Genomic DNA, 22,492 nt, shown 5'->3' with positions numbered 1-22,492 from the left:
ATATAAAATAAAAATAGGCCATCTGCAAGTTAGAAGATGTGCTTTGCAGGAGACACATGAACCCTCTACCCTACTTTGATTTAAAACTGGGAATAGAGAAAAGACTGGTCCCTCCAGCAAATGCGTTACCCTACAAACTTATTTTACTATTATTAGTATTCCCTGGGATTCACTGGGCAAGCAATGATCATGATCTCTGCAGCAGGTGCCTTAATCCTGTAAGATATTTTAAAATGAATACTTTGCAACCAATTAAGCTGATTAGATGTACTGCTATGTTTTTCCTTATTGCCAACTTCTTTAAGGCAGAGTTAAAAAAAAATAATAATCATATGAAAAATAAGGACCATCTTTTACGTCTGGATTGCATCACTTATTTGGCACAATTCAGACACAAAATCAAATTTGTTAAATCTTATAATGCACTCAAATGGACTCATGATAGACCTCCGAAACGTGTTAAGTGTTCAGATCTGATGCCACTTCTTGTGATGTCACTTCCTAGGACATCAAGGTTTGTGATATCACTTCCAGTGATGCCATGGTGTGATGTCAAGCATCATGATGACACTTGCATACTAATAAGACAAAAAAGAGTACAAAGTTCCTCAGGCCAGAGAAGAGAAAGTAATGGTCTCAGCAAGCAATGTCGTCTGTCATGGAAAGGGGGAAACCCTTTTGTTGGAACTAGGGCCCTCACACACCCAGCAAGCTAGGTGTCATGCTTCATCATTTGAGCCTGCCCCTCGTCAGGTCGGCGCTGCAATTCCTGACGGGCTCCCAATAATGGGGCTCTTTGGCGGGGATCTTCTGTTCCTGCCGAAGGGTGCTGTGGGGGTAAGGGGCCCTAGACTGTGTAGATGTGGTGTGAGGATAAAATAGGTACTGTTAGTCCACAAAAATAGTATTTAATAAAGTGGTAAACAGCCTAATTAAAAAGAAAAGTGAGGTGGGGATAGCTACTAGTGATTATGACGCTAGTTGTGTATGCCCTACTCTCAAAAAGATCAACATGTTTCTTGCCTATAAAGCCAGTGAAAGGTCACGGCAATTCGTCAGGATCAAAAAAACATAGACTATCTACAACGGAGGTATGTGCGTTTTACATACCAGAGAGGTGCTCAGGAGTAACCTATGGAAAGATAGGAGACATAAAAAACATGACAAAATACTGTATGGTAAACAATACACACATAACATAATGAGCTGAAATCATCAAGAGTGTCTTGGGGGGTGGCTCCCAGGGGGGGTATTAAAAGGTCACAGAGGACGAGACCAACCAAGAGACAGGACTAGGGGCGGAGACAGACAGAGGGGAGGTGCAGAACTCACCTCGTGTACTAGCAAGGCAATCTTGCAGCAGTCTCCGGCGGGTAAAAAGGACTCCCAACGTGGGTCCTGGGGTAAAAAACCGGGAAGAGCGATTATAAAAACCATGAGTAGACCAAAACCATTAGTGGCATGATCTTCCCAGCAATCCAAACGGTAAGTAGAGTGCTGGAGGGTGATGGCAGCCTTACATTTCAAAAAGGTACTAACATGAGCGATATGGTGTGCAGCCATGGTAACCCTCATACTCAGGGGCCAAAGCGTGTCGCCGCCCAAATAGTCAATGAGGTCAATAACAGGATTGTTACGGAAAACTCATGAGCAAAAATGGGGGTAACCGCCGTAGCCCTTGGTAGCGGATGGGTCAGTGCAGGACGTTCTCGCTCGTGGAGTCCGCCTGTTTGACAGTAATCGTGGAATCCTCAGAGAGGTTTTTCAAGAGAAGGGTTTCGTGCCTAGTCAGATTATGGAAAGGGGCCTCCCTGTGGGGTGAATCTAGTTCTTTCAAAACCGCTTTTTCAAATGTGAGGATCTCCACAGGAACCATGTTATTCTGTGGAGTGAAGGTAGAGGGGTTTCTTAATCCAGAATCGATAACCTCGTTGTGAGGTTGGTCCTGAAAGAAGGCTTTAAGGCGTATCTTCCGAAAAAGATTATGGATTTCACAGTGATCCCTAAATCTGTCAACCCTAGGAGTGGGGACAAAACCAAGACCTTTCTGCAGTAGTGATTTCTCAGGAGCTGTGAGGACCCTATGTGAAAGATTCACTACTAGTTCCTCTTGTCCTTCGTTCTGCTCCTGGTGTCCATGCCGCTGGTTGGTAGTTCTTGCCAGTGGACCTGTTTCTGTGCGCCTCTTCTGTTGCGCCTTCTTCCTCTGCCCCAGCCTCTGCCTAAAAAAGGCTGGTTGTTACCATGTAGAATCACTTCCTGACACATACCGGATATCGATAGTTAATCTAACTACCCGTTCCAACATGGCCGCACCACTGTCCATTCCCCGACCAATGGGATCGAGACATCCGTGGTCACGTGACGTAATTGACGTCTCCCGATTTCCTCATCTGGCCAAGACCGACACTGTACGGGACCCATCCCAGGTCCGGCGGTAGGGGTAGGTCTTTCATCCCAAGCGTCGAACGACGCAGGTGAGTGCATCGGGCTCCGCCGCTCTACTTTCCATAAGGTGAGTTTGGCGACACGTAGGGGGCTTTTTGGCGCCTCCATGACTTCTAAGACTCCACGAGCGAGAACGTCCTGCACTGACCCATCCGCTACCAAGGGCTACGGCGGTTACCCCCATTTTTGCTCATGAGTTTTCCGTAACAATCCTGTTATTGACCTCATTGACTATTTGGGCGGCGACACGCTTTGGCCCCTGAGTATGAGGGTTACCATGGCTGCACACCATATCGCTCATGTTAGTACCTTTTTGAAATGTAAGGCTGCCATCACCCTCCAGCACTCTACTTACCGTTTGGATTGCTGGGAAGATCATGCCACTAATGGTTTTGGTCTACTCATGGTTTTTATAATCGCTCTTCCCGGTTTTTTACCCCAGGACCCACGTTGGGAGTCCTTTTTACCCGCCGGAGACTGCTGCAAGATTGCCTTGCTAGTACACGAGGTGAGTTCTGCACCTCCCCTCTGTCTGTCTCCGCCCCTAGTCCTGTCTCTTGGTTGGTCTCGTCCTCTGTGACCTTTTAATACCCCCCCTGGGAGCCACCCCCCAGGACACTCTTGATGATTTCAGCTCATTATGTTATGTGTGTATTGTTTACCATACAGTATTTTGTCATGTTTTTTATGTCTCCTATCTTTCCATAGGTTACTCCTGAGCACCTCTCTGGTATGTAAAACGCACATACCTCCGTTGTAGATAGTCTATGTTTTTTTGATCCTGACGAATTGCCGTGACCTTTCACTGGCTTTATAGGCAAGAAACATGTTGATCTTTTTGAGAGTAGGGCATACACAACTAGCGTCATAATCACTAGTAGCTATCCCCACCTCACTTTTCTTTTTAATTAGGCTGTTTACCACTTTATTAAATACTATTTTTGTGGACTAACAGTACCTATTTTATCCTCACACCACATCTACACAGTCTAGGGCCCCTTACCCCCACAGCACCCTTCGGCAGGAACAGAAGATCCCCGCCAAAGAGCCCCATTATTGGGAGCCCGTCAGGAATTGCAGCGCCGACCTGACGAGGGGCAGGCTCAAATGATGAAGCATGACACCTAGCTTGCTGGGTGTGTGAGGGCCCTAGTTCCAACAAAAGGGTTTCCCCCTTTCCATGACAGACGACATTGCTTGCTGAGACCATTACTTTCTCTTCTCTGGCCTGAGGAACTTTGTACTCTTTTTTGTCTTATTAGTCGTTTGGGTATGTACACTGGACCTCGTTAATCTTACCCACTCATCCCTCTCTTTGTTGACAGACACTTGCATACTGCCTAACTGCGTTAGTCACTCCACTTAAAAAAAAAAAAAAGTAAGGACTCCTATTGCAAGGCCACAAGTCGGCGGTGGTTCAGCGTGTACAGAGTCCTTCACTATGAAGGGGCCTCCGGTTCCCTTAGAGGAAGCTGGTGTGTCATCCTGTGACGCAGCACTGCAACTGCTAGCATCAGCAAACACTGTACATGTGTAATCTGTCTTCAGGGAGGTTCTTAATCCCCACTGGCTGCATGAGAGAGGGCCAGTATAGAGTTATCTTTGAATCTCTTTATCTGAGAATTAGCGGAACATCACACCGTTAACGCTTCTATTGCATAATGAACTACAAATGCGAGGCTAGTTTGTGCTTTGGAACACATAACCTTAACAACAAGCTTGAGTGTTTGAATACATACACCCAGTACATTTTGTTTACTCTGAATAAAGCTGCAACATCTAATAGTAAGCTCGACACATCAGTCTAAAAATAATGCCAATTTTGGACATCAATTGCACAGTGAAATGAGAGAATCATACATGTGATTTATGAAAATTAAAACAACCCAACAACAATCATCTTTTCACATTTCTGCATGATAAAGTAAGCTTGTTTTAACTGAGGAATACCATAATGACAGGACGTCATTGTGAATAACATATACTAATCTCCACTCACAGCCATTTTCTGAGAAATTGAGCCTTGTACATTGCCATTATTACTCGCCTGTTTGTGATGGAAGCAGCGTGCGATCATGTTCTAAGTCAATCATTTGCGCTAGTAGACCATACGATGGCAGTATTGTATCAAATACTCCTTTGTATGCAAGTAGCTAGTGACACAGATGACATCAAAGACAAACCCAACGTGAGGTGGGGTGGGCCTGCTTCTAAAGGGGCAAGAGAAATGTTGCATGCACTGCTTTCGAAATAAAGAACCACGCCCACGCCGAACACCCAAAGCATGCCTTCATAGGCAGCTAATTAACTGTACTCTACCTTTTGCATCTTCGAATATAGATCTACATTTAGACGCTCTTGAAAAGGGCACAGCGGAGCAGAGCATCGGGAAAAAAGCACGCGAGTGGTGCGTGTGCGTAAAGAAGCCCGGGAGTTGTATGCACGTGCGCGCTAAAAGAAAATTTTTAAAAAGTACGCGCGACGGCAAAAGTGAAAGCAGGCTGGCGAGTGGTGTGCGATGTGCGTGCACCATGACGAGAGAGGAAAGCAAGATGGCGCCTCTGCTCGTCATTGTGCGCGTAACCGCACGCTCTATGCCAGCCAAAAAGCTGTGGTCGGCTTTTTAAAGCCCACACACTAAATGTATTGCCAGAGCAGCGCATGCGCCTGCTCAGGCGAGACCTACAATTAATGTGTCCATCTGTAACGGAACTGGTGCTCATGTAAAGCGCTCGGATACCCGATGTCTCTGGCCTAGTTCGCACTATATATATAAAAAAAATATATAAAAAAGCTGTCTTTAATTTACCTGATCCATGGTAAACTTCCTGAACCAAGAATTGCTAGGACGTCTTTGAGCCCCTCTTGATAAAAATGTAACTCGGATGTGGCCCTAATTCATCTCCAATAAAGTATAGTCCTCCTCCTCGCCCCCTCCTTGATTGGCTGAAGTCCCAGATTGAGCCTGAGTGGAAGTAGTAGTGTACTATTCAGGAGCCCAAGCAGGTGGCGTAGGAAACATTTCTCAGTAACTAACAATTTGGGCTTATCCTTAGATAGCTCTTGTGTTTCTAGGGCATCATGATGTGGAAGTGTGCATTCCAGTAATCAGCAGGACGACATCTTGTCATAACGTCATTCTGAAACTGCTTGTGCACACACATTGATTGGAGGGGGGGGGGGGCACAGGCCTAATAATTAATTGCCCTGTGATCACAAAGTAGTAAACAGGGAATACTTTTTGATCACTTTCTGCTTGTTAAATCTTGCAAAAAAAAAAAAAAGGTCTTCCTTTAACAGAAAAAAAGTTCATGTTCTTGCCTTTGTATGTTTGAGTTTGTGATACTCTGCTCTTCAAACAAGCCACATGCTGTATCAGTCCCTTAAAGTCTTTATCAGTTAAATAGCTATAGTTACGTATTTTCAAATATGATGGAATAATTTTAATCACACCTCTAGTTCCAAACAGGTGTCTCTTATGCAGCAGCTATGTACACCTGGTCACTAGTTAGGACCTCTTCTGACGTTATGGACATTGTTGCTACCTTAACCTTTTCCTCAAGAGAACGGTCCTTGGATGTCTTATCCTTGTACCAGGAGCTGGAGTGACATTTTGCATACGCAGGTTTGTAATATTGTGCGATAAGCATGTGCTGAATAGGCATCCGATTTCCCAGAACCCTACCAAGTGAGAAAACACTACTGCAGGGCTCTCATGAACAGGGTTGCTTTCATTTCTTTTTGCATATGACCTAGAACATTATCAACATATTGAGTGAATAGGCGATACCCATCAAATGGCATATTAGTATACTGGGCATCTTCCTTGTGGCTCAATCCAGAAAGCCACAATAAGCCATGGCGTCTTAACCCCTTGAGTGCCCATGACGAGCTGGACTCGTCATGGGCCGCGGTTGCGCTGTGCCCATGACGAGTCCAGCTCGTCATAGACCCCGCCCGCTAATGCAACGGCCGGCACAGGGCGGGGAAAGGGGCGGGCACTCAAGGGGTTAAGGCCAAGCCTGTTCCCAACAGTCTACCTGCTCTGTCAGTCACTTAAAGAGCTGCCTCAATGCTAGTTTTTGCCTTCTTGCCTCTTGCCACTTACACAACTGCCGTTATCTTCTACTGTTCTTCAGGTAAGTACCGTACATTATTCTGAGCATCTTCCACTGTTGGCAGCCATACATACCAATAATAGCAGTTGAACTGGCATTGCTCCTGCAATACCCGCCCCAGTCTCTGCCTTCTTTCACTCTGCATCAATCCTTATACTTTCTTCATCAGGCAGTGATATTTTGTTTACCCAATAGTTGACTGGTGTGGGAGGCTAGCTTAGTATATGGTGCTCACTTATGTAAGTAGCACCCTGCACTAATCCAGACAACCCTTTTTAAAAAAAAATATTTTTTCATCAGAGCAGTACAAGAGTAGTGTTACAGAAGTAAACAAGAACGTATCCATAAAAGGCAAATACATGTCACAGCATGGCCCAACAACGTACAACGAGAGAGACCGATAAAGTGCATACGTGCATAGCAGCAATCTAGTTACTAGATGTTCTTACATAGATTTTATAGCTTCTGCATTCATTGACCTACATAGCATCAGAAAAATAAAGTGCAACAGCGCAAAGTGCAATTATAACGGCATAGTACTTAATTTATTAAAAAATATACAATTTCATCAAACAATAGATACCCATCTCCTGATTTGCTACATTCTCTTGCACATCTTGAAAATATCCACATAATGCAACAACAATCTACTAAATATGCCTGAGAATCATTTGACATACAATGTCGAAAGTGCAAATAGAGCAAATAAAAACCAAAAACCATTCCTACTGTATTCACATTGATTAACTTATAAAAAGGAGAGAAAAGCTTGCCCATATTAACCTAAATCTTCGAGTGGCACAAACTCTCTTTGCATAAGCTTCCTCAAAGCTATATGTCCTACACATTTTACTAATCCAATAACCCATCGTTGGCTGCTCAGTTGTTCACCAATTCTGTAAGATAAGTGATCTTGCCACAGTTATCGATATCAATATAAAATACAGCTGAGGTTTCCTAAGGCATTTAACCTCCCCAGAAGAACCAAATAGAACCAACATACATAATGGGTCGATTGCAGTGGACACACAGAGAGAAATAGTTATAAACACTTTGGTCCAAAATTGCTGTAAATTACTACATTAAAAAAATATATGTACCCAGCCGCCTGCATCCTGCTTGTTACATCTAAAACAGTGGTTACTCATCGTGGGATACATCTTATATTTATTTCGACGGTGTATAATACAGCAACCACCTTGACAAAAAAATGTATTCTTTTAAAATTGGCTCCCCGTAACCATTTGTAACTTAGCTCGCAGAGCGATGACCATTCTTTTAAATTCAATTTACAGCCTGTCTCAGAAAAAAGTTTCTGCAATTTGTCCAAGATATCTTTTTTGCCTTTAACGCTGGTGTGCAACAGATGATACCATGTACCTATCCCCGATGTCTTGATGGCCATCTGTTTAGCAATCTGATATGATGATTCACTTAGAATGCTGTAGTTACTTTTTTAACAACTCGCAATTTGAAAAAAACATAAACATAAATCTGTACTTTGGCTACCGGCTTGCATCTGAACCGTATCCCATGTGATTAATCCATCAAATTTTTTTTAAAAATCCAAGTCTAACAAATTCCAGTTTTTGCCAGAATTGCACAAGTCTTTTAGACAGAGCTAAGCCACCAGTTGGCAATCTTGAATAGGGGTATAAGCATGATAGGCCAAAATATTTTGTGAATTGAAAAACACCTGGATTCTCCCTCACAATGCCAGTAGCAACTTATATCTCGTTTTCTTGGGGAGTTTTGCTAATTGTAGGAAAGTTGGCAATTTTGTTGCGCTTTTATTTATCACATGGTTCAAGAAGAATTATCATAAACTGAGTTTGACTCACCTTTTTGGCTTATCAAATTGAACAGAGATGCCTGATAATATCTTGCAAAATGAGTTAGTGCTAAGCCACCTTATGATGTATTCAGTTGAAGTATAGATAACTTCATGCATGGCTGTTTATTATTCCATTCAAATTTCCGAATCAGACCATCCAGTTCTTTAAAAATAAATTAGGAACTTTCAAAGGGAGGTTGATAAAAAGAAAGAGCAGTGGAAGAAATGACATTTTAACTATAGATACCCGTCCAACTAATGATAAATTCAGTAACGTCCATTTATCTAGTAGTTTCTTCACCTTTGCCAACATCCCTCAATAATTTAATGAGAACAGATCCGCATACTGGTCTGTGACTAGAATCCCAAGATATCTAATAGGGCTGGGCGATACACGTGGTAAACAAGCGGGTATCTCTGCGGGAGTCAAATTAATGTAAGAATTTCTGTCTTTGTTTGGTTAAACCCATAGCCCCCAATTTTCGTAAAATTGTCAGTTTCATCCAACACATTCTTTATATTTGAGCCCTCCGCCTTAAGATATAAAATCATATCATCTACATATAATTTCATTTTCTGCATTCCTACCATAGGGATTATGATCTGTACATTATCCCGAATTTTAGCTGGCCAGTGGCTTAATAAAAAGAGCGAACAGCAGGGGGGATAATGGACATCCCGGCCGAGTGCCCCTGTTAATATTTACCCTGGCTGCTTCTGTTCCGTTAATAATAATCATGGCTTGGCTACATAGTTCTTTTAACATACCTATCAGCTGATTATGAAAACCAAACTCTTCTAATATAAAAAAATAAGGCCCGTCAATCCATCAAATCAAAAGCCTTCCCGGGGTCCATCATCAGTATTGCAGCCTTAATCTGATTAGCCGAGAAGTAGTCTTTTGCTTGTATTCAAAGATAGGTATTAGTTGCCAATAATCTCCCCGGCAAGAAGCTATTCTGATTTATGTGCACCACTGAAGGTGCAATTCTTCTTGCCCAGATTTTCTTAAAAATCTTATAATCTGTATTTAACAGACTGATCAGTGGATATGAAATAGGATTATAAAGATCTTTATCATTGTTGCGAAAAATAATCACAACCGACTCCGTAAATTCCTTAGGAACAGCTGCTCCCTCTTTTATTTGATTAAAACGTTTGGATAAAACTGCAAGTAATTCAACTTGAAACCTCCTATATACTTCTACCGGGATCTCGTCACAACCACAAGCTTTAGCATTGGGCATATTTTTCAGTACGTCTAGAATTCAGATGCTGGATATGTTCCCTCGATACCTATGGTAGCTGAGCTTTGATCATGCTCTGCTATTAACTGCGTGCATTTTTAGGTCTCGCCTGGCGAACGCAGCGCGAAGCGCTGTCGCCAGCGAGATCTATTGTTGCTGACTTGCCTCGGAAGTGGGACAGGAGATGGGCACGCGCATGGTCTCGGCGGATTTGAGTTGGTGTACGCGCCTACAGCCACGCGGCGTGCACATCTCCTGTCTCCCTTCCCTCAGCAAGCCAGTATGCAGTTTCACTTTCGTCCTCATTGTAGAAGTTGTTGCATCTCAGCTCATCCCCTGTCTGTCTGTCTGGGTCCCTCTCTCTTCAGTATGTCTCCTCCCTTTATATCAGTGTGTCCTTCTCTCTCCTCCTGCCCGCTCGTTCCCGGCCCTCTCTCTTCACCTGCCTCCCCAGTCCTGCCTCTCTCAAACCTCTCCTCGGTGTCTTAGCCTCTGTCTTCGGCGCTCCTGCTTCAGGGCCGGTCCGTTTTCATGTTCTCTGTAAATTTCCTTTCTCCGTCTGTGCGCCCCCGACACCCGGCCCCGACTCTCTCTTGCCCACCCGTGTGCTCTGGGTCTCCTCCGCCCCCTCACGGACCGCTCGGTGCGCAGCTTCTGCTGTCTTCTTACCTTCACTCCCCGGCCCAACAACAGCTACTATTGCCCCGCTCTCTCCGGTGTCTTCTGCCCGCTTCCCATCACAGGCATTCTCTCTCTTTCTCTCCAAACTCCCGTCTCCCCTCATTTCCCCGCCCGTCCCCATCCCCCCGGCCGCGGGCGCAGCTCACCTGTCTCGGCGGCTCGCGCTCGGCCCCGCGCGCAGGGCTCTGGCTATTGGCTCCCTCCTCGCCTGGCCCATGCCGCCCGCGGGATGCCGGGCATTGGGGGGTCCGCTCCTGACGGCCTGTGCGGTGGGCGCTGCAGGCAGGTGCCTCGCCCCCGTGGCTCGAGACTGGTGGGTTCTGAAGTGACAGCGCTCGCCATCTTATCTGCCGATGCGTGCTCCCATTGTGCTCGCCTGGACACCCGACAGGAGATGTGCACTTTCCCCCCGGACAGTCCATGTGCACGCTCACGCCGTCTGTTCTCTGCCAATGCGCGCTCACACCACGCTCGCCTATACAGCCCAACGCCACACGGACACGCTCGCACCACTTGCGGGACGCAGCATTTGGTTTGCTTTAACATAAAAGCCGTCCCGAAGCTGCTCTGGCCTAACCACATCCCTTAATTTAGGCCAATAAACCACTGTTGGTTGAAATGGTGCTCCCGATAAGGGCAGATACAAGACTATACAACATCACGTCATCGTAGCAGTCCAGACACTACCGCTCAATAACCGTTCAAATAGCCTCAAATCACAGTCTCAACCACATCACCAATCTTAACGCACCCCATCAAATGGGCTCAAACGCCAACTCCTTCCTTTGTCTTCACTACCCACGTTGACCCCTGGAACTTTACCACCGTCCAGCTTCCCCAGAGCACGTTTGGGTGGTTACAAAGGATTGTTCACATACGCAACTATTTTATTTCTCCCCCGCGCGATACTCACTACGTTGTTCCAAAGCCTACCAGGGGGAGTCGCATAGGAAGGGAAGAACACGTGCCAGTGCTCCCGACTCTTGGGGGATTAAGGACATCCGGAGCTGAGCGCTCATGTTCATCAGAACAGGACCCCCGCCCCCATACCAACCAGCGAGCCACCATTACTGCACTCGGCCGATCTTCACATCTGCCCGGTACGCACACACAGAATCACTCACCTGCCGGTCTCACCCAACTGCTCCAGCTGTATCTGGGTGAAATGTCTCGCAAGCCGGTCACTGCCCGGATAAAAGCATTTAACTTTCAGTTATCACGCGTGCGTAGTGATAGGAGTTGAGCTGAGAGACGTCACGTACGTAAGTAAATTCTACAGAAAACTGCGGGGGCACATTGAGAAAGTAAAACTGCATGAGGCTTAAAACAGCTGACTACTCTGCACGTCTGGCGCATAGCAGTTTCCGTTTGGTTCCCAGTACTTCTAATTCAGTGATTCCCAAACCAATGCTGTGCGCGTGTTATGCTGCGCTGAATTGACATGGTGTGGAAGAGGATTTCGAGACCCCAGTGTATGGTAGGTCGGTGTGTCTAGAGGGATCTGTGATAGGTGGGTGAGTCTGTGGCATGCCGGTCAAGTCTCTGGTAGGTCGGTGTGTCTGGATGCGGCTTGCTGTGCTCGGTTGTGAGTGAGTGCCCTCCGGGGCGTCTGTGTGTTTGAATGTGTCAGTTTGTGAGACCTGTTGTTGGGATGCGTTTGCCGGTGTGAGTGTCATGTGTGTGCAATGCCTGGCTGTGCGTGTGCTCGCCTGCCTGTGAGTGTGTGTGTGCGGAGCAGCGTGTGAGAGCCCTGGCTGTGCCAAGCTGTAGGTGTGTCTGTGTGTGTGTATGTGTGTGTACAACCAGGAGTCCATGTGTGTGAAAAATGTAGGTGTGTCAGCGTATGTGCAAGCATGAGTCAGTGTGTGTGGAGTTGTGGGTGCGTGCATGAGCGCATCAGTGGGAGGTGGCGTGGGCTGGAAATCGCAGTTTGTGGGCATGGAAAAACTCAGTAAAACATTGTATATTCATTGCTTTTAAAAATAAACAGGACATTACGCGCACATGACGCCATTATGGCACTACACTACTAGTGGGTCCTGGATCCCATGGTCACAATATCCCCTTCCTATACCAGACACAGTATAAAAGGATGTCATTTTAAATAAGGGAGGCCTATGGGCTTTTCATTTAATTAATAACAAGCATTTGCAATGCAATAGGTCTCGCATTTACGCAAGTTTGAGCAATTGACATTATAAATGCCAATGCATTTTATTTATGTTTTGGTTTTTAAAACATAAATAAAAGGCATTGTCATTTACAATGCCAATAGCTTAAACTCATGTAAAGGCGAGACCTATTGCATTGCAAATGCTTGTTTTTAAATGCGAGAGAACGATATCCGCAAACTTCTGATTATCCTCTTCTAATTGATTAGATATCGGATCCCTCAACTGGTTTATTATTTGGGAGCTCTCCCGACTTTTGAAAGACCATGCTAAAAATGTGTCAATCTGCTGGTTTTCCTCAAAGTTTTTGTTGGTATGCTTTACTCCCTATGATTTCTACCACCAATAAAAGTCCCTTAGCTCTTCCTAAGGTTTAGATAATTCCTGCTGCCATATTTTTAGCGATTGTTCCTCAATTGCGGCCACATTTATCTTTTGTCTGGCTTTGTCCACAGCTGCTGGCAGCCCCTCAACCTTTTGCTTACACTGTTTAGCAATCCGTGCTTTATAGGAGATAACTTGCCCTCTAAAGGCTACATTAAAGGTCTCCCAGAACGTGAAAATAGAAGCAGTATTTAAATTAAATTTGAAGAATTCTTTCATAAAAACTTTTGTCTCTTCTAGGCAAGTAGGATCCTCCAGCAATGATTTGTTAAACTGCCATTGTGCTTTCTTCTTACAGATACACTGAAGGAAGAATATAAAAGAGACTACCGAATTATCTGAAAAGGAGTTGTCAAAAATCTCAGTCCTACCATTAGCCAGGAGTTTGTCTACCAGAAAGAAATCCAGTCTTGAAGCTGTGCTATATCTGGAGGAATAACAAGTGAACTGGGAGAAGCCCGGGTATCCCGCCCTCCATGGATCTACAAGCGCTAAATCCGTTTTCCTCATATGTACTAACCTTGCCGTCTTAGGTTTCACTTGGCGCTTAGTTTTATTGGAGGTGTCAAATTTCAGATTTTGAATCAAATAAAAAAAATCGTCCACAACGACCAAGGCGCCTTCTGATTGCACTGCCGTATCATAAATTTGTTCTAGTGCTGCAGTATCATCCTCAATGGGACAATAATAATTCACCAGATTTAGCCCCATTTCCTCAATTTTAAATTTAACCCAAAGCCATCTCCCCCTCTGGTCCCGAATTACTTCCAAAGCCTGCAAGTCAATTGAATTTGATAATAAAATCACAACACCATGAACTGCTGCAGTGGCGGAAGAAAAATATGCATAAGGATATTTTTTTGGAAGGTACGTCCTGGGAGTATTAGTACTAAAATGAGTTTCTTGTAAAAAGATAATTTCTGGAGCAAATTTTTCTAACCATTTCAAGAAATGATCTTAACCTTTCTTCTATTTTCAGAAATGTAAACCTGTACCCATTTTACCAGCAATATCGTGGCCTCCCTCTCATTTCTTATACCACAGGATATGCATTGTAGTACATTAGCTCTTGCCCTGCTCAGTTTTGTGACTGCGAAACCGCCCACAACCCTTCAAACTTCTGCCCCCCTCCCCCAACCCAGCACTGAGGAGCTCCCTACCCTCCAGCCCTGGGCCCTCCTTCCACCAATAGGAGCCATGATGTTGCACCTAACCCCCCAAAAACGCTTCCCTCCCACCGGAGAAAAAGAAAGAGAAAAGAAGAAGAAAAAAGCCAAGAATTAAAGATACATTCCCGACTCCACAATCTAGAGTAATGCCACCTATCGTACAGTCAAGCTTTATATTGAGATAACTGATAGCAAAAGGTTTGTATCTTCAATAGAGGAGAAAACGTCAAATCGCCCCTTCACCAACACTTTTAGTTTTGCCTGTTGCACAATAGAGGCTTGCCCCCCCCCCCCAATGCGTTTGAATTCTTGAGCCAGCTCCTGGAAAGCCTTACGACATCTGGCCGTTGCAGCTGCTAAATCCGGGAACACCCTCATATGAAATTTTCCGTAATGAGAAAAGACTTTTGATGAATTGCAGTAGCCAAAACCTGTTCTGATGCGATAGTCTGCAAAATTAACTAATATTGTCTGTGGAAACTTGGCATCAGCAAAGCGCTGGGCGAGGACTCTGTGTGCTCTCATGATGGATAAATCACTCAGGGCATTTGGCAGTATATATTTCTTAATAAGTGAGTTCATCAACTGAGGGGCGTTCTGATTTCCCCCTGAGCCTCGCTTCCTTCTGGGACCCCGATAAACCTCAGATTACTACGTCGTGAATGATGCTCCAACATCTCTTTTTTTAACTTCCAGCTGTTGCAGTTTCTTTATCTCTGGCAAAATGATCTTGTCCATTTTTTGATACCGATCAGAAATTCTTTGTTTGGCCTCAGCGAGATGTTTGGGTAGGTGCATAAGGGTTACCTCAACTGAAGACAGCCTTTGATTAACTGTTGCTGTATAAAGAGCTTGCTGTACTTTGAGAACCCTAAACACCGTTATAATCACTTCCAGCAGAGGTCTCAACTTTTCAGAAATAGCTTCCAAGTGGAGTTCTACATTCGCTGACTTCAGTGCTGATTCCAATACTGATTCATGTTTGTCTTGAGCTGGCTTTAGACCTGTACTTACTGACTCAAGGGCCAAACTAGTTCAGTGGCATTTGGTAACCTTACTGCTTCAGGTATGGCTGATGTCCTATTGTCCTCAGTCTGAGGCAGTTTCAGCGGGTTCAAGATAGTCTCTGTCTGTAGCATATCTGTTTTGGGCAGACTTTTTTTTAAACAAAGGGTAGTCTTTTGGCCTCCCTGGGTCGGCAATAGCTACATTTGATGCTGCCACAATCGGGTAGGAGGTGGGTTGGGTAATCACTTAAGGAGAGCTCTCTTGAAATAGCTCATTACCCGCCTCATCTCCTTCTTCCTCTAAAAAGTTTCTTCTCCTGTTGAGCAAGATGAATGGGCCGACTCCGCCATATCAACCCGCTGTACTTCCATGGTGGATGGCATCCCCACGCTAGCTAGGATCTTCTTCTCTCTCCAGCCTACTACGCAGCACTGAGACATCTTGATCCGCTGCTTTGGTATAACCGGAGTTGTTGTAGGATTACCAGTCTGCTGTCGCATTATGTTGGGACACATGGGTTCCCCCCCGACCCTTTGGTTGAGCCCACCCCGCGACTCCTCGCACGCTGGGCCCACCTACCTCGGGTCAGTTGGTTGCCTTGTGCCTTTCCTCCGTCCACCGCCACAGGGATTTTCAATTCTCTCCAGCAAGCGCTATTTTCCATTACTTCCCCTTGGATAAGTACGGCCATTCTCGCCTCACAGCTTCTCTCCGACTCTCTGCTCCACTCTGGTAACCCTCAATGGAACTGAAAAGTCACACTTGAGGAGAATCATATTTCCAACAATTCCACCTATTCAATTCAGGTGTAAGCCTGCACTAAAGTGGACCCACATGCTTCATGCTTTCAAACCACGGGAAGGCTCTCCAGCAAAAGGCAACACAAACACAGAAAATAAATTTGTGAAGTACGGTGCACGGCCGATCGGCGTTTTCGGATCCTGCTGGCGAGATCCGTGCAGCAGCGTCACATCGCAAGAAGCGTTTGATGTCAGCCGGTGGGAGGGATAGTGTTTCTCAGAGTTCAGCAGTCAAGCATGGGGACTCCGCTAGCTACCTAATCTTGACAACCCTTATGGTGATTTTAGTGGTCTTAGGCAACCTTAGAAAGCTTTTTAAGTGGTAGCTGTGGAGAACAGCCTTCATGCTTAGTCCAGAAGGAGTGTTAAAGCAGCTTGTTTTACCAGAACATCATCTTGATGGTATAGATTAAATGAAAAAGAACCACACAGTGTATTTATAAAAATATATATTTATTATCAGACACACACTAACACATACAAAAATCTCCTACTGAGAGATATACACAATGCACACAATACTTTGCAAATAAAACAGGTAAGTAGCACGAATACACAGTGGTCGCCAGGGGGAGACCAAACCATATACTAAAATAGTGGGATGCGAACCATGACTCAAGTCAAGACTATACCCAGAAGACGTAGAAGTGCTGGGGACCCAAGGAACCACCCGAGGTAAGTAATCAGGAACCCCGCGGAGGCTGTATGCAGAGTGAGGACACGACCACTTGCGCGATTCAAGTCAATAGGTAAGTCGCGGTTGCCATTTTAAAGAAGGACCCTTCCCAGTGGACCCTGAAGAAACCCTATGGAAGACAGAAGGTTGGAGAGCCACCCTACCCATGGATACCCTTGGAACCAGGACACCTACTCCAGGGAAGCTGGGTGCAGAGGTGCTAAGTGGCGTCGGAAACCGCTGTCGAACGCAATGGAGGACTTCAGGAAGAGGAGACAGAGTCCATGCCACTCAGAGGTGACCAGGAGGCAAGGAGGGTGCCAAATGTGCCTTTCAGGCAGTCTCAGTTGTGCTGGCATGCGCCCCCACCCTGCCCCAATACACTAAACCATGTCTGGGAGGTAGTCACAACTCCCTGTGACAGGATATCTATTGTTCTGCCTTCCCCTGCTCGAGCTTGGCTCAGCAGCAGGAGGGAAGAAACATGTCTCTGGTCGGCAGCAGCCCTAGCTTGCTGTCCTGTTCAGGAAGACTGGTACAGGGAGCACCGAGGGCCTCCCGGAGAAGCTATACAGTGCATGGAATCATACCTTGGTGTGGGGGTATGATTCCAACATGTTTGATACCAAACATGGCAGGGTTCGTTACAGCCAGTTTAGAGATAATCATCGCGTAATGACGCATGGCGCCTGTATATATCGTAATGGTTGATGCACTTACAACCTGGGAGAATGGACTCCGAAGGTTGTAGGGATGTCCCGCACATGCAGGAGAACCCTCACACTTAGAACCGAGCACCCTGCCCTCAGGATTGAAAGGTCTGCCTTAGGTGTGACGTATTGGTTTTCAGTGCAGTGATCTCAGACATAGGGAAACCTATAAATGTTGTAAGTGGTGCCAGCACCGGCTTCCACAGGCTGCAATGGCAGGCCTGCAGTGACAGTTTGAGTGGTCTCTCATGGGTGGCATAATACATGCTTCAGTACATGAGTGACCCTTGGTATACCTATGCCCCGGGTACCTCAGTACCATATACTAGGGACTTAAAAGGGGACACCAGTAGCCAATCTGGGATGTACATAAGTACTCACCATAACCACTTTAGGGGAGAAAGCACAGAGACTGGGGTCCTGACTAGCAGGATTCCAGTCAGAAACAGTATAACACCAGGCAAAAAAGTGGGGGTAACCATAAAAGCAGATCCTACTCTCCTACAACTGATGTCTTCCTTTCAGCATTACAATTACTTAAAGTGGATCAAAATAGATTCTGCTGTACCTAGGATACAGTGGCGCTGGTTTGTTATCTCTTTATATTCTTTTTACCGAGTAGTGAAGAGTGTCACTAAAAAAATAATACCCATGTACAGTAACTTGGAAAACAGAGGAAGGAACAGGTCCCTCCTCTGTAGAGGGCAAGTGTTTCAATTAAGAAGCGAGAGTCGTTATCTTTCCCCCATGTATTCCCTATGAAATGGCAGCCCTTTATATCCAACTGTTATTTATGCTTAAGTTGTGTGGTGGAAATGGTTTAACTGGATAAGAGTCAAAATTCTCTGATGGTGAGTCAATGTGATAATTCTACCATCAGACATCATCTCACCTCTGTCGTACTTTGGCCTGCCTGCGCTGTATGTTCCCCATTGTCATAACTATTTTCCAATTAGGTAGGTTCCATGTACTCTACTACGTAGTTTATTTTGCACGCCCTGCTGAGTGTTTAATTTAAAAGGCATGCTATGCACTTTAATTTTGTGTGCACTGTAAACATGTCTATATAATGAAGTACAAGTGCCTGGTATTTATTTTTAAACAACATGCACTCCCAAGCAACCAATTAAAGGCCTCTGTTTCCTGCTGTCCTTGTTTCATGTCTGAATGTCTGTTATATTTGTTTGTACAATTATGCACTGCTGAGCAAATAAAGACCTCAGTTTTAAGCTGCACTCCCTGCCAGGGGGTCTGTTTTTTGTTATACGACGACTGCTGACTAATTAAGGGGCCTCTATTCCTTGCCCCGGTTTCCTGCCGGAGCTTGTCTTTTTATTGACAGGTAGCACCCCCACACCCCTGCACACACGCCTATAAATACCATTTTCAAAGTGTGGCTTCCAGCATGGCTTTGTCAATTCGTCTGAAGAGACAGCAGTGTCTCTCGCCAGCATCGTCTATGGGTTCTGAGCTCCAACGCCAGTGACAAAGAGCAGGGATTTTAGGGGCTTGCAATCTCTCTTGGAATCCCATCCCTGAGAGACAATTTTCTACAACCTTAAACCCTGATCATTCAACCTCTCTTGACTGCGACCAACATTCTCTCACTGCCACTCAAAGTGCCACCAATTTTGGCCCATTACAAGGACCCCAAGTTAGTGCAGGAGCCTGACGCCTCTCGTTTTTGGGTTCTCCTTTCTTCAAGGACATCCCTACAGTTTGAATTTTAATAAGGACGTTTTTAGCAGAATACATAAAGAACAAGCATTTACAATGCAATGGTCTCGGCATTGGTAAAGTTAGAGCTATTAGCATTACTCATGACATTTTTTTTGTTTATGTTTTTGTTTTTAAAACATGTAAAGAAACGGCATTGTCATGAGCAATGCCAATAGCTCTAACTTTAACACTGCCGAGACCGTTGCATTGTAAATGCTTGTTCTGTGCTACTGGTGGATATGACTGATTATTCTACTTGCCACAGTTTGCTGCTTGTTTCGGTTTTTCTCAACTGTTGTGTTATTTTATATGTCTACAGGTGTCTCTCCCGCCATTTCCTTGGGCCATTGCTATCAGGGTGCCTTTAGGAAATGCCTTCAGTGCATCCCATTGAAATGAAGGGATGCGTTATACAATGTGCGATTGTCCGCAAACTCCGTTATCTTTTCTCTTAGCTCGTGTACGTTAACCAGATCCATCAATAGATACTCGTTACTCGAAAGTACCCAATTCCCACTACCAGAGAGGACAGTATACCTGCATGTCAACTATGTTTGTTCTGTCCTGCGTTTTAATGTCTACTCCACTAGGTCGTTGATTCTGGTGTATGCTCTGTGTTGCTCAAAAGTAAAAGAAGCCCCTCGACCTTCCGTGGAAGCACCACGAGTCTACATGCTCCATTTCCTCTGCTAGGGTCTAAAGCTTCCTGCTAGTTGCTGCATCCATCTGACCATGGGGGTTGGAGCGGTCTAGTTCTCTGTCACATACCAAGTTAAAGTTCCCCACCACCATGTCTCCCTCTCATATATGACCCGCTTCACCAAGGACCACAGGCATGCATTCGCATTCGAGTTTGGTGCATATATATTGCGTATGGTTATCAGAGTGCTGTTACAATCAGGTTATATTAGTGTGTACCTGCCAACCTTGTCTTTTTTAATTAATGGAGACTGGATCTCCACAATATGTTTAATTAGTGATTCCAAGTCGGCTGTTTAAAAACAGGACTTTTTTTGGTTCCATAGCCATTACATCAGACTATTTCATGTGTTACATTCTCAAGTTACGATGCGAGAAAGTACGTACAGAAATTATATTTTTTAGATCACTGAATTTAATAAGCATCCCCCCTCTGCATCCCTACGAAAAGTAGGACCGGGCTGCAAACCACTAGTAAATAGTTAATCCTTTGAAACTAAATCACGAGATAGTGCGAATCAGAAGCAGTTAATGTAAACATGTATATGTAGAATTTCGGGTAGTTTAGTAGAACCCAATATAGCCATTTTTGACAGCAACGTACTGACATCATAGAAACAGTCCCACCAAGATGGCACAAAATGGATAACAAAGAATTGCTATAGATAATGCCATACGAGTTATGCCCACAGTAACTTGAATCGGGCCGACCACTTTCCTTTGCCCCCTCCTGTAGGTCTGCTGCTGAATCATAATAACTATGGGTGATGATAAAATTAGGGGAGGGGTCTGATGCACTCTGTTGAGAACCTATTGCGAATACCGCAGAAAAGCCCACCATCTCTCACCTCCTCTGGGCATCGTTGAAACGCCCGTATATGTGGTGCGAGACTGCGGAGGACCAGGGGCACCGGCAGATGTTGCCGTCCCTCTCGGCGCGAGGGTGGCGAAGGACCCCCGAAGGAATCTAGGAGAGTGCCTTAATGAGACCCTGTCTACAGGCGCTAGGGAAATTAGAAAGATGGACTAAAAGGTAAATGGAGTTCGCATACGGCTGGACAACATGTTCTGGTCTTGAACCATGAGGACCGTAATGGGATGACAACACTTCAGACAGGCATTATCTAGGACGCCTAAAAACCTGATGCAACCAAAAGCCAACAAGGAAAGCCCGTCACCAGCGCATCACACAACGGAAACGTGCATGCCCGCAGTGTAGACGGCTGCTCCTCAAGCCCCCCGCTCGAGGCAACGGATCTAAAGACTTCAATGTAGAACTTTGCACAAACGCAGGTCTCAGCCCCCTTTCAATAAAACATATAGGCGGGCAGAAATAATGCGTGACGTTTATTTTTCACGACGTTGCCGACAACTCAACCACACACGAAAAGGACGCGCCATTTTTCAATGGACCGGATTTCACTGAAAGAAACAAACCGCAATGTTCTAGCTACTAGATCCCGTGACGGTCATAACGAAAATTGCACTATTTGGATAGTTAAACGTTTCGCGGCTTGTTACTACTTAAATTATAATTTAAAAAAAATAAAACCACACGTTGAGTTTCTTTAAAATGATTTCCTCCAAATGTAATGAATTTTCATGTAATAGTACTTTGTCGAGCGTCGTACATTACGCACTCGTACACTAGCATAAACGTGACTTGTCATTACGCACTCGTACACTAGCATATTTTATGCCTACATATTACATACCAAGAAGACCCTTGGAGAGGTGAGGAGACCAGAGCAGCAACCGGACGCAGGGGGAGCGGACGATCACACCACTGCCTTTCTCCGAGGCAGAGTAGAAATGCCTCGGAGAAACGCAGCGTCGTTTTCGGATTCGGGGGCGTGTTTTGCTGTTGTCTCCTCCCTGAGACTTTTCGCAAAAAACACGCCCCTCGATCCGAAAAGGACGGGGCCTAATCGGAGTGACTGACCTCTTCTCCAGTGGCTGGCCAGCATTTACGAGGCCAGCCAATGGAGAACAGGGGAGAAGAGGGGCGGGTTCAAGCCCCTCTTCTCCAAGTCATTATCTCTCGCGAGCGAGACTGCGCAAGCGCAGCCTTCGCTAGCCGAGACCTAAAAAGGGACACGTGTGTTGTGTTTGAAGTAACACAACATAAAAGGAAGTTAATAGGATTGTTATCACCAGTGAAGAAACTAAAAACATGCGCTTGAGTTTTACCGCGGGGGTAAGTGTTCAAAGGACCCCCAAGCGGAGTCATATTTCTTTCAGTAATTCTTGTTTGTTAGTTTTTCGAGGACTTGTACCCCAAAAACTCTCTAAATTACCCTTTTTTGAAAAAGAGCAATTATTAGCACAAGTCTAATTTCACATTATGTAGTGTAGAAGGTTAAACTTGATGATGGTCTCCGTAACTAGGTTTCGGGATTGTGGAAGTTAGGCACAAATAACTGAAGCGGGGAGGAGTAAAGCATGCTCAATCTGACAGTGGTTACCTAAAGTGACCTGGCAGAAGGTGTGCACCGTACAATAGAACATGAAGTGTTCTACTCAAAAGGATCAATACACGCCACTCATTCTTTCCACAGGAGCTTCAAGTACCAGAACCATTGCTTGCACTCACTCTCCCCCCCCCCCCCCCCCCCCCATCACCTTTAAACCAAGGGTCAGTCATTGGTGTCAGCTGTAACCTTCTGATACTAAGAATTAACCTCAAGGTAAGTGGAAGATCTTTGCTTCTGCAAAAGCTCTGGAAATTCAGGTGAGTGGCCCATGGTGACACACCTTTGTCTATCTATATTGGTCACCTGAATAAAATAAGCTCTGTGGTGGTCAGACAGAAACCTGATAGCTGTAGA

General features: G+C 45.2%; 1 protein-coding gene across 1 annotated transcript in view; it reads right to left on the bottom strand.

Moving 5' to 3' along the window:
• KDELR1 (KDEL endoplasmic reticulum protein retention receptor 1) overlaps positions 1-22,492 on the bottom strand; it is a 166,039-nt gene that overhangs the window by 21,518 nt on the left and 122,029 nt on the right. The window lies entirely within an intron of this gene.

Source organism: Triturus cristatus, chromosome 7, assembly GCF_964204655.1.
Source record: "Triturus cristatus chromosome 7, aTriCri1.1, whole genome shotgun sequence".
Taxonomy (NCBI): domain Eukaryota; kingdom Metazoa; phylum Chordata; class Amphibia; order Caudata; family Salamandridae; genus Triturus; species Triturus cristatus.
Note: the sequence above shows the minus strand (reverse complement) of the source record. Positions and strands in the feature narration are given on the sequence as shown.